Genomic DNA, 14269 nt, shown 5'->3' with positions numbered 1-14269 from the left:
AAAAAGATTGGACCAGAAAACCCTTGTGTGCCATCAAAATTTTAATTTCTACCTAAATAAATATATGACACATAGTTTATTGATGTGCTCACCTATTACAATGGGTATTTCTGTATGTTTTCAAATGTTCTTTTCCTGTGCCAACAGGTTAAGACAGAGATAATTTAACATAACATTAGTATTAAACATTCATTCAGCATTAAAAATGTTTAAAAATAAATAGACCAGGTCAGGGTACTCAAGTATAACCCATTTTCAATGGTTCTAAATTGAAAAAACAAAATGGGGGGGAATCCGTTTTTTTGTGTTTGTTTTTCAGTTTTTTTTCAGTTTTCATTTTCCATTTTAAAGTCCCTGGAAACCAGAAATATTTTTTTATTATTTAGCATTTTGAGTTCATCACATCACAGGAACCTATGTTAATAAGCCACCAGCCAAATTTGAACGATGATGAACGTCGCAAAGTATATAAATTTAGGTTTGACAGTCATGACAAAAGTCATGAAAATCAATTAGATTTTAGACTCTCTTTTCTCCCGCGGACTGTGTGGGCGTGTCCCATGTGTGTGCGTGCAGCCAGGACTGCAGCTCCTCAGAGAGAGAGAGAGAGAGAGAGAGAGAGAGAGAGAGAGAGAGAGAGAGAGAGAGCGGGCAGCATACACAGGCACACAGAGCGGGAGGTACGGCTCTGGCGGGAGGGAGACAGACAGACACTGAGCGAGCGCTGTGATTGGCCAAATCTTATGACGTGATAAGATCATTCAGTTTAGCACCGTGCGCACCGCTCTCTTCAATGAGGAAGTGGAAATCCAGACCTTGTAGAAAAGTGGCGATTTTGGGGGTTTGGGTTGAAAGTAATGTCTGCTACTTTCTGAGGCACACAATTACTCACATAAGACCCTACATTTAATAGTTAGAAGTTTTTTGTGGATTTTGGTTTCCAGGGACTTTAAACTTTAACACATTCACTGCCAGCCGTTTTTTTTTTTACTGTAGGTAGCTTCTGCCAGAGGTTTTTTTTGAGGATTCTGGCTCATCTTTCAAGACCCGAGGATTCTTTTCTGCTAAGATTTTGTGAACACAAAATATCTCAAAATAACTAATAGAATGTGTGCTTTCTCTGTCTAAAAGAGTTAGTTTGTAGAGTTAGTAGTTATGTAGGCATTAGCACTTGAATATAGAGCTGTCGAAAATAATCGATTCAGAGATGCATCGCGATGCTTAATAGGACGATTCTGAATCGATTAACAAATATCAAAAATCGATTATTAAAAAAAAAAAAAAAAAAAAAAAAAATTTAATAATCAAATAAAATAGAATGTAAGTACATGCAGTTGTTTATTTTAATTATGGATCATAATACAATGCAATTCCAAATGCACTTTTATTTTAAAAGTAGCCACACAGTGAGAAAAAAGAAAGTGAGAAAAAATAAATCATGTATTGCGGAAAAAGTGATGCCTCGATTTAAGATGCATCGTATAATCGAATCGAATCGAATCGTTGACTTGTATAATCGAATCGTATCGAATCGTGAGATCAGTGAAGATGCACAGCTCTACTTGAATACAGCATGGTTTCAGCGTCTGAAAATTTAAGCTGAGATAAATAGCTTTTTGTGAAATTCGATAGAACAGTCACTTTAACCATTCATTTTTGGCATCAGTAAGACGTCAGACATCTAAACAATAGTTTTGAACAGTAATTTCCTCCATAACAGCAGGAAACACCCCTCTCCTTCAAACTCCTCCCTCCGTGTGTGTTCTTCTTGGCTGCTGCTCCTGTCTGCTGGCGGCCGCTGGGCAAGTCTGGATGGGCTCGCTCGTTTCTTGGGGTTTGGGTTGAGAGCTTTGATGAAGCTTTTGCGATTCTGGTCTTATTTATGCTGCGTGTTTCAAAGTGTGTTCCACCCGTAATCTATTATGCAAATTTGCAATCCCGCACCGCCAGCTCCCAAGCGCGAAAGCGAAAGCGTTTTCGCCAATCCATTTTCATGAGAATGGCTTCCTCACACTGCTTTTTGCTTGCCTTCCTCTAGTCTGGAGAGCACTGTCGCCACTTAGTGGGTCGGTGGAATGGGTTGTACACGTTCGGTGGCTCCAATATTTATATAAGAGATGTAAAAGGGTTAGATGCACATCCCACGGTCAAAGAAAAAAAAATCTTTTTTTTGACGTGTTAACACGTCATTGGCAGTCAACCGTTGGAATTTTTTTGACGTGTTAACACGTCATTGGCAGTCAACGTGTTAAAACGGAAAAACTTTTTTCGAAAAAAAAAAAAAAAAAAAAAAGGGGCCGCAGTTGGCCCGCGGGCCGTAGTTTGGCCACCCCTGGTCTAAAGCATTAGCACGCATGATGGTAAACTAACTAAATACCGGTCACAGTGGTCCAGTGTGCAATAAAGATAATTGGCACGTAATGTATACTTACTCTACTTATTTTGCTTACGGTACTTTAGACGTATTCTACTTATTTTTGCTTCTATCGCATTTACTACTGTTTATTCTATGCTATGTTGTGTTCTTATTCTGCTTATTCAAGATTCAAGATTTTTATTGTCACTCCATGGTACAAGTATCACGTGTGAAATTCTTGTGCTGTAGACTCCGTTTACGACATAGTACAAATATAACAATGAGTGCAAAAACAATAAGCAATGAGGCAATAAGCAATAAGCAATAGCAACAATAACAATAACAATAGTATAGTGATAAGACAGTCCGAGACAGTGGCATATTCACTGCACATAGGTGCACATGTCATGTACATACGTTAGGCGTGCTTAAACATTTTAAATTCGACGTATTTGACATACAGGTGCAAATAGCATGTACCTTGTTAAACATACAATTAAACATTAGACATACGTAATGGTAGCAGCTGCAGTACGGTACGGTACGACTACTACACTATTTGTGTATGTTAAGGAGTCTCGTGGCCTGCGGGAAGAAACTGTTCCTCAAGCGATTTGTGCGTGCTTTTGGAACCCTGTATCTCCTAGCAGGGAGAACAGGCTGTTGTGGGGATGGTTTGTGTCTTTGATGATCTTCAGGGACCTCCTGAGGCACCGCTGGTTATACAGTTCATGCAGTTCTGGCAACTCACATCCTGTTACGTGCTGGGCCGCGCGCCTCACCCTCCGTAGCGCCCTGCGGTCCATGGTTATTTTGCTTACTATCGCATTTACTACTGTTTATTTTATGCTATGTGTGTTCTGTGAGCGAGCTACTGTAACTTGGATCATTAAAGTCTTTCTGATTCTGATTCTGATCTGAAAATGCTGCCATCCTTATTGCTAGACAACAACGGCTAAAGTTACCTGTGAGGTCTTTGGCCAAATCTGGGTGGTTCATGAGACAATGACTGGCAAACTTCACACACTCCAGTCTGATGGGCACATGGATGTCATTAAACCTTTTGGGAAGAGAGAGAGAAAAAAACAATGTCAATAACTATCTAGTAAAATGGCACTCACATCCTCTACTCCAGTGATCCACACTATTTCTTCGATGAGAGCCGCACTTGCAGGACAAAGTCAATAGGAGAGCCACCCCAACCAAGCACATCTGCCTACCATTATTTTGCTTTTTTTGTTTTCCACACACACACACGCACGCACGCACGCACACACACACACACACACACACACACACACACACACACACACACACACACACATATTTATATATATATACCAGTTTCCCCTAGAAAATCTTTCAGGCCTGGAGGGATTTCGAAACGTACCCCGACCGCAACGGTGGGGGCCGTCGGTGGGGGCCGTCGCTGAAGTTTTAGCTAACCTGTTCACATCTATGTTCGCAATGGCATCCCAAGTATCATCATACTATTATGGGATGCGATGCGAACAGTTGTATTATGGGATGTGCGTTAACCAGGCAACGACACACGTTGACACGTTTTGGAACAGCGCTGCATGCTGCCACAATACTCCTAAAAGCAAAATGCTTATTGTTTTGAATGATTTGGCACCTTCTATTACTGTCAACACCAGTATTGTTGTATTGTAATAATATGCCATAAAGGTTTATTTAAATTTTGGGAAGAGCAGGGGGGGGGGGGGAAGGGAATCTTTAAAAAGAATCTTTAAAAAGAAATCTAAAAAACAAAAAACAAAACGCAATTTCTTAGAGCTGCCAACTAAAGCTTCGAGAGCCGCCAGCGTCTCGCGAGCAGCGCAATGAGGAACTAGGCTTTACTCCCAAATATAAGAGGTAAAAAAAGACAGACCAAAAGCCTTGTTGTAACGACGCATTATGAAGAACTGTACATTATGTAATAAAATCTTAAAATGTAATAAAATGTCAGTTTCAATATATAATAACGACGCATTATGTAATAATATGCGCAATATGTAATGCGCAATATGTAATAAATTGCCTGAACGCAATATGTAATAACATTTGATGCATTTTGTAATAAATGTATTACATATTGCGCAGCTTATTACATAATGCGGGGGTTAGGGGTGTCGCGGTACATATATTCGTCCCGTGAAGTCACGGTAGTGTTGGAGTCGAGACCACCTAACCCGAGACCGAGACAAGACCAAGACCAAGGGGGTGTGAGACCGAGACAAGACCAAGACCAAGGGGGTGTGAGACCGAGACAAGACCAAGACCGAGGGCGGACGAGACCAAGACCAGACAAATGCGAGACCATTTTCAAGACCTTTTACAAGCGAACATTTAACCTTTACACCATTGCTCTGCTAACAACCAAATAAATCATTATTTAGGAATGATAGTCAAATGTAAATGGCTGTATAGTATTAACCTTGCTTGCAAGATGGATAACCTCGCGAGATCAAAAGAGATTCTCTCGACGTAATCCATCTTGTCATGCACTGGCAGTTAAGATGATTGGCCGAACCATGCCGGCCCGACGAATCAGCGGCAGCCTTACGCTGGGGACATACCGGACGCGGAACTTGCGCGCATGCACCGCGCAGAAGTCGCTTAAAAGTGTCCACACAGAGAGCGCAGCTCACTTTGCGCGCTCTGCTCGTCCGCTATATATTTTGCCCCAGATCTCCTGTCTTCGTTATCATGGGTAAGTAAATGACGACATAAATATCTAAAGTAATTAGGGATGGGCATTTTAAGCAATTTAAATAGTCGAGTACTCTCCTTCTATTATGGACAAGTGCTCGAGCACTCGCGCAGGGGGGGGGGGGGGGGGGGTCTGTGTCATTACTATGGTAATGACTGAGCAGGGGTAATCTGCTGTGTGGGGGGCTGTTCACACATTACGTTTGCATTTTTGCATGGAAAAAGCGCTACCTGGAGCATTTTTTGTCAGGAGAGGAACTGACTGATATTGGGTGACGCTAAGCTAACATCTAAAGCCTACCTCAGACAGTAGCCTATCTCCGATGGTTGGATGGATGGCATTAGCGCTTTGGAGCAGACACGTTGTGAAACAAGCGAAGGCATTTCCATGTCTTGTCCAGCAATGTCAGGTTATTGTCCAGTATCATCCATTTTACTTTATGATCACTGTTACATTAACGTAAATCCACGGATTACAAGGTCCGGTGTTCTGCCAAAAAGTGAAAACTGACCAGTGTGATTAACGTTACAGCTGCAGCTGAATAGTGATCACCATGAAGCGATTGTCTCCCAAAAAGTGATTCTTTCTCCACATCGTGACTAACGTTATGGGAAACGACAGTGTAGTCAGTAAACTAGTGCAATGTTTTGAATGAGTTTTATCGGGCGTGCGCTGTGAAGAAGCGTGCGGGAGCATATCTCCAGCCACCATTTTCGGGATGAGCTGGAAAACTTCCGGTTAAAACTTTCAAAAATAATGTTACTTAAACAAAAGTAAATAGCTTATTGATGCACGTTGGAGGAGAAAAAGTATTTCAACGAATGAAGCAGCAAACCTTGTATCAAAATACTTGTTGTGATGTTATATGGCGTGAAACTGTGGCTGTAACGCATACATGGGCAACATACGGCCCGCGGCGATGGTATTGCAAAAAAAAAAAAAAAAAAAAATTTTTTTTTTTTTTTTTACAGTGCACCTGAACGCAAATGTTCATGTCATTCTGGCCAATACTCTTCTGTTATAGCATTTCAGTCTGGAATATGGAATATATTTCAATAATATTTATGACTAAAAGGCTAAAAGTAATCTCATGTGTAAGAAATGACTGTTCTACATTGAAGTAGAAATTTAAATAATTAACTTGTTGGTTTTGGATTTATTTAGCTTCAAGAGTGCATTTTTGTTCTTGTGTGACCCTCAACACAGGCTTTGAGAATCCCGGGCCACTTACTGATACTTAAGCTTAAAATAACCCACTCATATTCTGGTTTATTTCAAGAAAAACATTTCGGCTAGTGGAAATTCGAATTGGCTGGTAACTTTAAAATCTAGCAGCCATATTGGCAGGTGGTGAAAAAAGTTAATTTCAAGCCCTGCAGGGAGAGCAGGTGGTGACATAGGAGTGCGTGAGAAAAGGATCAAATATTGGTGGTTAAGACTGAATAATGACATCACAACTGTTAATTTAAAATGAGTTATTCCTCTAAACCTGGCTTCAAATGCCCAAAATGTTTCGCGCTGGTGCCGTTCAGCCCTCAGCAAAAACTGGTAGCGAGGACATTTTTTTGTGGCCCTCTCTATCATCAAAGTTGCCCATCCATGGGTTACGGCGTGACAATATTTGTTCGGCCCCCGGCAACAATCTGGGTTTCTCATGTGGCCCCCCATGAAAAACAGTTGCCCACCCCTGCTGTAACGCATTACTCAAAATAAATAAGGTTACATTACAATAAGCGTTTTATTTTGAAAGCAACAAAGCGGATGACGTACTTGGACATTCTGGCTGACTTGACGCCCGTGCAGTTCATGCTGCCAGATCCACATGACGATGCGTGCGTAGATCTTAGACCATTTTTAAATGGGTGGGGAGTGGGGCGAGTACCCGAACAGCAGAAACGTTACTCGAATACTGACGTTATGAACGAGTGCTCGAGTACCCGAGTACTCGCGCCCATCCCTAAAAGTAATATGTTTGGGATAACAGTTAATGGCTACCTTTGTTATAAAATGCAATTGCATCATATTTGTCTGTTCTCCTCCCGTTTTCCCAGTGCGTGCTGTTGTAGAGAGAAGGCGAGTCCTAGCTCTCTACTTGTTGCTCCGCAGGCAACGAGCCCCTAGATGGAGCCGCTCCCCATCTCCAACTGCTCTCTCTCTCTCTTTTCACAATTCAAAAGGGGGCAATCAACAACGTAAATAAACATTATTTTACTTTGAAATTGGTTTTATTTGACGAATGTCCGGTTTCGGAGTTCCTGTCTGCCCTTATCTGATCTGTTCAGCTTGACAGAGTCGCTCACGGGCGCAGACGGCCGTGCAGGAAAATAGAAGTCCAGGCTGGCCTGAGCGGCCGCTGAGCTGAGCTGAGCGGCGCGCTGCGCGCAATTCGGTGTGGACTGACAGATCTGTTAACATGGTGTCCTAATGAAAACTGGCTGCGCACAAGGTCGCAAATGGTCGCGCCGCGCAGCTTACGTGCAGGAGACGCGTGCGGTGTGTTTTCACCGTTAGGCGGGCTCGGGCTCGTCTGGGCAAGTAGTGGGTACATGGTCTTTGTAGTTATTTTCACTCATCAACATGGCTGCCGCCGCGGAAGTGACAGGCAGTCTGAATGAAATTGAATGTAACGTTCCCAATTCTATGTATTAAATTCTAAAAAACGACCCTCAACATTTGGGAAGGCTAAGCCACACAACTAGTTCGTTATAATCTAACTACGGTAAATGCTTCGAAGGTGACTTTACGACGGTGAGGACTCAATCAATGAATACCACGGAGATCAGGCACAGGCACCTTCGGCGATCTGATTGGTTGAAGTTAACACCCACCAGCGGTGATAGACAGATGGGTCATCCAATCACCTGCCAAGTAGCTTGGAAAAAGTGCCCGCCTCCGTCAGCGGGTCAGGTTACTGCATTCCCAGATCGACTGGTTTAGTGAAACATATGTGGAGCTATACCGTCGATCTGGCAGCGTCAGGTTAGTACAGTATATACTCAGTGACAGAATGCAATCCTTTGATCTGAAACACTATAATTCCATATCACTGACCTTCAGAAAGGCTCAACACAGTGGACAGAATGAAGTGTAAAAACACTTTACTGCGGCTAAATTATGACTCCTCCCCCCTTTGTGGTTTATATAAGCAAATCGTATGACTGGTGATTTGGACAAGATTTTTCCAGCCACCTTGTTGACCTGTGTTGTCCCCCTTTGTACATGAACGTGAGGGGAGTGGCTACAGCGTTAGAAACTTTCAAACTGCAAGGTTATTGGTTGCGATTGAAGGAGGGATTTTTACACCCAATCACAATAAAAAATATATACACAGGCAAGTAATGATGTCACTGTAGTTGTGGTTTCGGCTGGTCTTGAAATAAAATCCCGAGTTCGGCTTGCCCGAGACCGAGACAAGACCTGATGTTCCTGAGATAACGTGTTAATGAGCTAGAAAATGGCATTCGTGAGTGAGGTCACAGTGACCTTGACCTTTGACCACCAAACTGTAATCAGTTGATCCCTGAGTCAAAGTGGACGTTTGAGGCAAATTTGATGAAATTCCGTCAAGGTGTTCCTGAGATATCGCATTAATGAGCATGAAACGAGCGGTCGTGAGGTCACAGTGACCTTGACCTTTGACCACCAAAATGTAATCAGTTCATCCTTGATTCCAAGTTGACGTTTGAGCCAAATTGGAAGAAATTCTGTTAAGGCTTTCCTGAGATATCGCGTTAAAAAGTTTGGAAATGACGTTTGTGAGGTCAAAGTAGGGCTGGGTATTGGCAAGGACCTCACGATACGTATCACGATACATGGGTCGCGATACGATTGTATCACGATACATTGTGATACAATACACATTGCAATAAATATATTATATATATATATATTATATATATATATATATATATATTGCAATACTTAAAAAATAGAGCTAAAAATACAACACTGTGTACCACCCAGGTAGTGTAATAATATGTACATCACTTTATATTGATAACTTAGTGGACAAATCATTACATTTAGTCAAAACTACTGAGTGTTGAGTGTGTTACTGAATGCACTGAAATAAAAAGTATTCTTATTGTGTCACTGACCACACGGCTGTGCAAAGAAATCGATATGGGAAATATCGATACAGTATTGCAGAAAAAAATATTGCGATATATTGCCGTATCTTATTGCACAGCCCTAGGTCACAGTTACCTTGAACTTTGACCACCAAAACCTAATCAGTTCCTGCTTGAGTCCAAGTCGATGTTTGTGAGGCAAATTTGATGAAATTCCGTCAAGGCGTTCCTCAGATATCGCGTTAACCAACATCGGATGGACAACCCGAAACCATAATGCCTCCGGGCTGGCTATCGCCGGCAGGGGCATAATAAATGAATAAGCTAATCTGTTTTGCATATTGTACTTAGGGATGGGGCCGATCCGATCCAATATCGGTATCGGGTGCCGATATGGCACTAATTCACGGATCGGATCGGAATTGGGTATTTTTTTTATTTTTTTTTGCAATTCCAGCGCACAGCTGGCCATAATTTGTATAATAATGTATAATAGTATCCTTCTTTGCCTTGTATATTTTCTTAGTTTTGTCTGCTTTTTGCAAGGTATATTTAAAAAAAAAAAACTTTAATTGGCCAAATCTTTGCCTATACTGTATATTCAAGAAAAATATTGGTATCGGCATAATATCGGTATCGGCAGATATCCAAATTCAGGTATCGGAATCGGATCGGAAGTGAAAAAAGTGGATCGGTGCATCCCTAATTGTACTATTCTACAAGTCTGGACATGCAGTATGAAAAATGCATGCCACTGCATGGATGAAAACCCCCACGTTTTGAAGACATTTTTATACATGTTATCTATAATGATGTAAGACATCGAATTTGGATATTTTAAGACTTTTTCAGATTGTTGAAGGACCTGCGCGGACACTCTTGACACCCACCTGCCCAGGTAGCACTGCCACAGTGGTTTGTTCTGTGCAGCCAGCTCCGAATCCTTGGCTCCAAACATCTTAGCCAGCAGCTTCACCACCTGCAGCCTCTCATCATTATCATTACTCTGCAGAGAAAGAAAAGGGGAGAGCAGCAGAGAGAAAGAGAGAGAGAGAGATAAACGCATAGAACTCATTTCCATTAACTGTGTTGGCAACAATACACATCACATGAACGCAGCAGTTTCTTAAGTATCAATCTGTTTTTTTAGAGCGAGACAGAGAGGAGCGAAAACGAAATGACTATGAGAGCTAAAGAGAAAGACAAGAGGGGCAGAGATAGGGAGAGGGAATGAGTGGGCATGATGGAGAGAACGACAAACAAGAGGGAGAGGAGGGGGGGGGGGCGATGAAGAGAAAGCAACAGAGATGAGAAATCAAGATAATGATGGGAAGAAAGAGGTGAGAGAGAGAGAGAGAGAGAGAGAGAGAGAGGTCTGGGCGGGAGAGATTTTATCGCAGCTATTATTTTGAGGAGACACAGCAGTGATGTACACTCCCTGGGAACAGCTAATGAGCATTATACATCAGCAGGATGCCTTCGTGAGACACTGCAGAGGCAACAGTATGCTGAGTGGCTGAGCGCTTTATCTTTCTAATATGAATCAACAGACAGAGAGAGTGCACCACTCTGTGTGGAATGGCTCAGAGAATGTGGGTATCCAGTGTGATGTGTGTGTGTGTATAAAGTAATAATGCCAACATCAATACTAGCCAGAGATGGGGACTTGGACTTGAGACTTGGACTTGAGTCGCACTTAAGTCTCACTCACAGTGACTTGAGACTTGACTTGAGACTCGTCCTCAAAGACTTGAGACTTGACTTGGACTTGAGTTTTGGGACTTGTGAACAATCTTTATTTTTTAATTTAATTTTTTTTGTGCATTAACATTAAGGAACTCTATAGTGATGTCATCCAATCAATGCTGATACTGTATGCTAATAGATAAAGGAGTGAGGATAATACAGTACATGCTTTGAATTCCTTAGTTTTAGCTATGCAGTGTTCTAAGCAGACTGGATGGCATGCAGCAGATGATAGCACGCTCATCCATAAGAGACTTGACTTGGACTTGTGACCAAAGACTTGTTGAGACTTGACTTGGAATTGCAAAAATTGACTTGTGAGCATCTCTGATACTAGCACAACCAATGTTGCTGCTGCTACTACAAATAATGATCAGAATACCACTATTACTACTACTGTACTACTACCACTAGTAATACTACTACTGATAATACTACGTTGGTTTTTGTAAAGCACTTTGTAACTCTGTTCTGATGTGCTGCAAAGTCTAATTATAATGGCATGTTGAGCAAATGTCCTAAAGTTACAAAGTGTTGTAAGATAAATCAAACCGTAACAATTGACTTGGCACACTCAAATATAGGGGTCGACTGATTATCGGCATCTTCAATTATCGGCGTCGATATTCAGCATTTTGACGATTATCTGTATCGGCATTTTCATTGGCTGTTTGGCGATATAATCATTTCATTTAAAAATGCGCTAAGTTGTAGGGATGCCCCGATCCACATTTTTTCACTTCCGATCCGATTCAGATACCTGAATTTGGATATCTGCCGATACCGATATTATTCCGTATGATTGGTATGAATGTAGACATGAATGATGGTGGTCGGAGGGGCCGTTGAGCGCCGATGTGTGGCTGCCACGCTTTCGAACCACGAATGGTGGTGGTGTGAACGAATAATGATTCTGTGAAGCGCTTTGAGCACTTGGAAAGGCGCTATATAAATCCAATCATTATTATTATTATTATTATTATTCCGATACCGATATTTTTCTTGAATATACAGTATAGGCAAAGATTTGGCAATTTTTTTTCTTTTTTTAATATACCTTGGAAAAAGCAGACAAAATTAAGAAAATATACAAGGCAAAGAAGGATACGATTATACATGGGCAAATTACGGCCAGCGCTGGAATAATAATAATAAAAAAATTAAAAAACGATTCCGATCCGATCCGATTCCTGAATTATGTCAGTATCGGCACCGGATACCGATATTGGATCGGTCCCATCCCTACTAAGTTGGCCCTGCTGCAGCTGGAAGAAGCCTCTGTCTCTCCTACAGTAGTTCATGCTCCCTCTGTGTGATCTGGAGCAATGTCCCGTCCCCCCCCCCCCCTTTCTGATTGGTTACACATCGAGCAATAGCCTATCAGAGGGCTCAGAGATGAAATCTTGACACCTCAGCGCTCTGTTCAGCCTACACTGGACAGAGAGCCAGAGGCTCGTCGGGGAACTGCTTTGCACTGCCTGTAAGCGAGTGCAGCGGACTCTGTTCTCTGTTAAGGAACCGAATAAACTAGGACGTGACATCTCGTCAGTGGACTGTTTGTTTGAATGAAACAAGGAACCGAATAAACGAGGATGAGACATTACGTTAGCGGATGCACAGATGAACGTGTTTGTGTCAATATTCTCCTTTGAGAGCCTGGGGGTGAGGTTAGTGTCAGGTGTAAGCAGAGGGAAACCGGAAACCCTCTTATTTTGTTACTGTGGTGAGTCGGTGTTAGTTTGTTAAAAGTATAAGTCCACAGCTTTATCTTGATAATGTGCCACTCCACATGTCTCTAGTGGAGACACAAGTCTCCACTAGATTGAGAGCACGCACACACACACACACACACACACACACACACACACACACACACACACACACACAACAACAACACTTTGCTTAATGTTAATAGTGTGACTATTTTCAATTAATATTGTAGTTGGATAAACTGAAGAAAATGCATTTTAATGGGTCGTGTTATTCTAAATTTTGACAAAGATTTTAAGTTTTACTGCTTAATGTATATCGGTTCCAAAATATCGGTTATCGGTCTCTTTGATTACCAATAATCGAAATCGGTATCGGCCCTGAAAAACCATATCGGTCGATCCCTACTCAAATATAAAACTACTAACACAATAGGCTTAGAAATCCACTCAATAGTACAAGTGTAGAAAGGTACAAGTGAAAGAGTGTGAGTGTGTACCTTGAGTTTGAACTCCAGCTGTGGCAGGACAGACTGCAGCAGGTGGCTGTCTATGTTGTAGAGCTCCAGGATCAGGTCGAAGACATGTTCAGACAGATCGCTGACCGACGTCTTCCCCAGCATCAGCACCTGGTTGAAGAACTGACCGAGAAGAACCGTGCTTACAGAGACCACATACAAAACACAGGAGTTCCTACATGTCTCCACAACTAATTTTTCTGTGACATATACCGTAAATTCCGGACTATAAGCCGCAGCTTTTTTCCCGTTTTTTGGCCTTTTTTGGCCCCTGCGGCTTATATAACGGTGCGGCTTATCTATGGATTTTTTCCAAAAAAAAAAAAAAATCTCTCTTTTTTAGCACTCTTTCTAACTATAAATCCACTTCTGTTTTAATTTCCTCTCTTGCCCTCTTTTCACCACACCGCGGACACTGTGTGCACTGTAAAAAACAACACAGGTGGTGTTATGTTGTTTTGTTGAAATGTTAATAAATGGGAGCTTCCTCAAACAGCCATCTCTTTCCCGACAATCCCCTCTGTGCATGAACCCTTACATATGGTAATTAAACATTAAAACACAATTTAAAAAAAAAAAAAAAAAAAAAAAAAAACATTAAAACACCCGCGGCTTATAGTCCGGTGCGGCTTATATATGTAAAAAACAGTCAACTTTGCAGGTGCGGCTTATACTCCGGTGCGGCTTATTGTGCGGAATTTACGCTAAGCCACTTCTAAACATGAAGTCTGGACCATGTCCTGCTAGCCAGAGCAGGATATTTTCTGGTTTTACCTTTCTAGACATGAGGAGTCTTTGTTTAGAAACAGCTGGAAATGGTCTGTTTTTTCTGCCAGTTTAGAGTGGGCGGGGGGAGTGCGGGGGCGGGGGGAGGTGAGGAGTGGGCGGGGGGAGCGCGTTGGCGGTGGGGTACGGTGGAGAGCCTGAAGAACAGAATTGGGCATGGGCACTATACCCAAAACACGCACACAGGTCTCCATACCAGTGGTGTAGTGGAGGGTAGACGCAGGTAGACAGCGTCTACTTACTTACGGATTTGCGACTATTCACTTCTAAATCTCCTTTAATGCGCATCCGTTCAAGTTTTTGTCTCTTTTCTGCCTGAAGACTCTGCCGGGCAGATTGAGATTCCACCAAGAAACGTTGTATTAAGA

At 42.0% G+C, this 14269-nt stretch overlaps 1 pseudogene across 1 annotated transcript; it reads right to left on the bottom strand.

Moving 5' to 3' along the window:
- Positions 1–3321: 3321 nt before the first annotated feature.
- On the bottom strand, positions 3322–13238 carry LOC310772100 (sister chromatid cohesion protein PDS5 homolog B pseudogene; annotated as a pseudogene). The gene is made up of 3 exons: positions 13098–13238; positions 10033–10148; positions 3322–3416 (listed from the first exon to the last, which is right to left on the bottom strand). The product of its transcript is annotated as a sister chromatid cohesion protein PDS5 homolog B pseudogene (transcript).
- Between the last annotated feature and the right edge of the window lie 1031 nt (positions 13239–14269).

Source organism: Poromitra crassiceps, assembly GCF_964638095.1.
Source record: "Poromitra crassiceps genome assembly, contig: HAP1_SCAFFOLD_1966, whole genome shotgun sequence".
Classification (NCBI taxonomy): domain Eukaryota; kingdom Metazoa; phylum Chordata; class Actinopteri; order Beryciformes; family Melamphaidae; genus Poromitra; species Poromitra crassiceps.
This window is presented reverse-complemented; position numbering and strand designations above follow the sequence as displayed.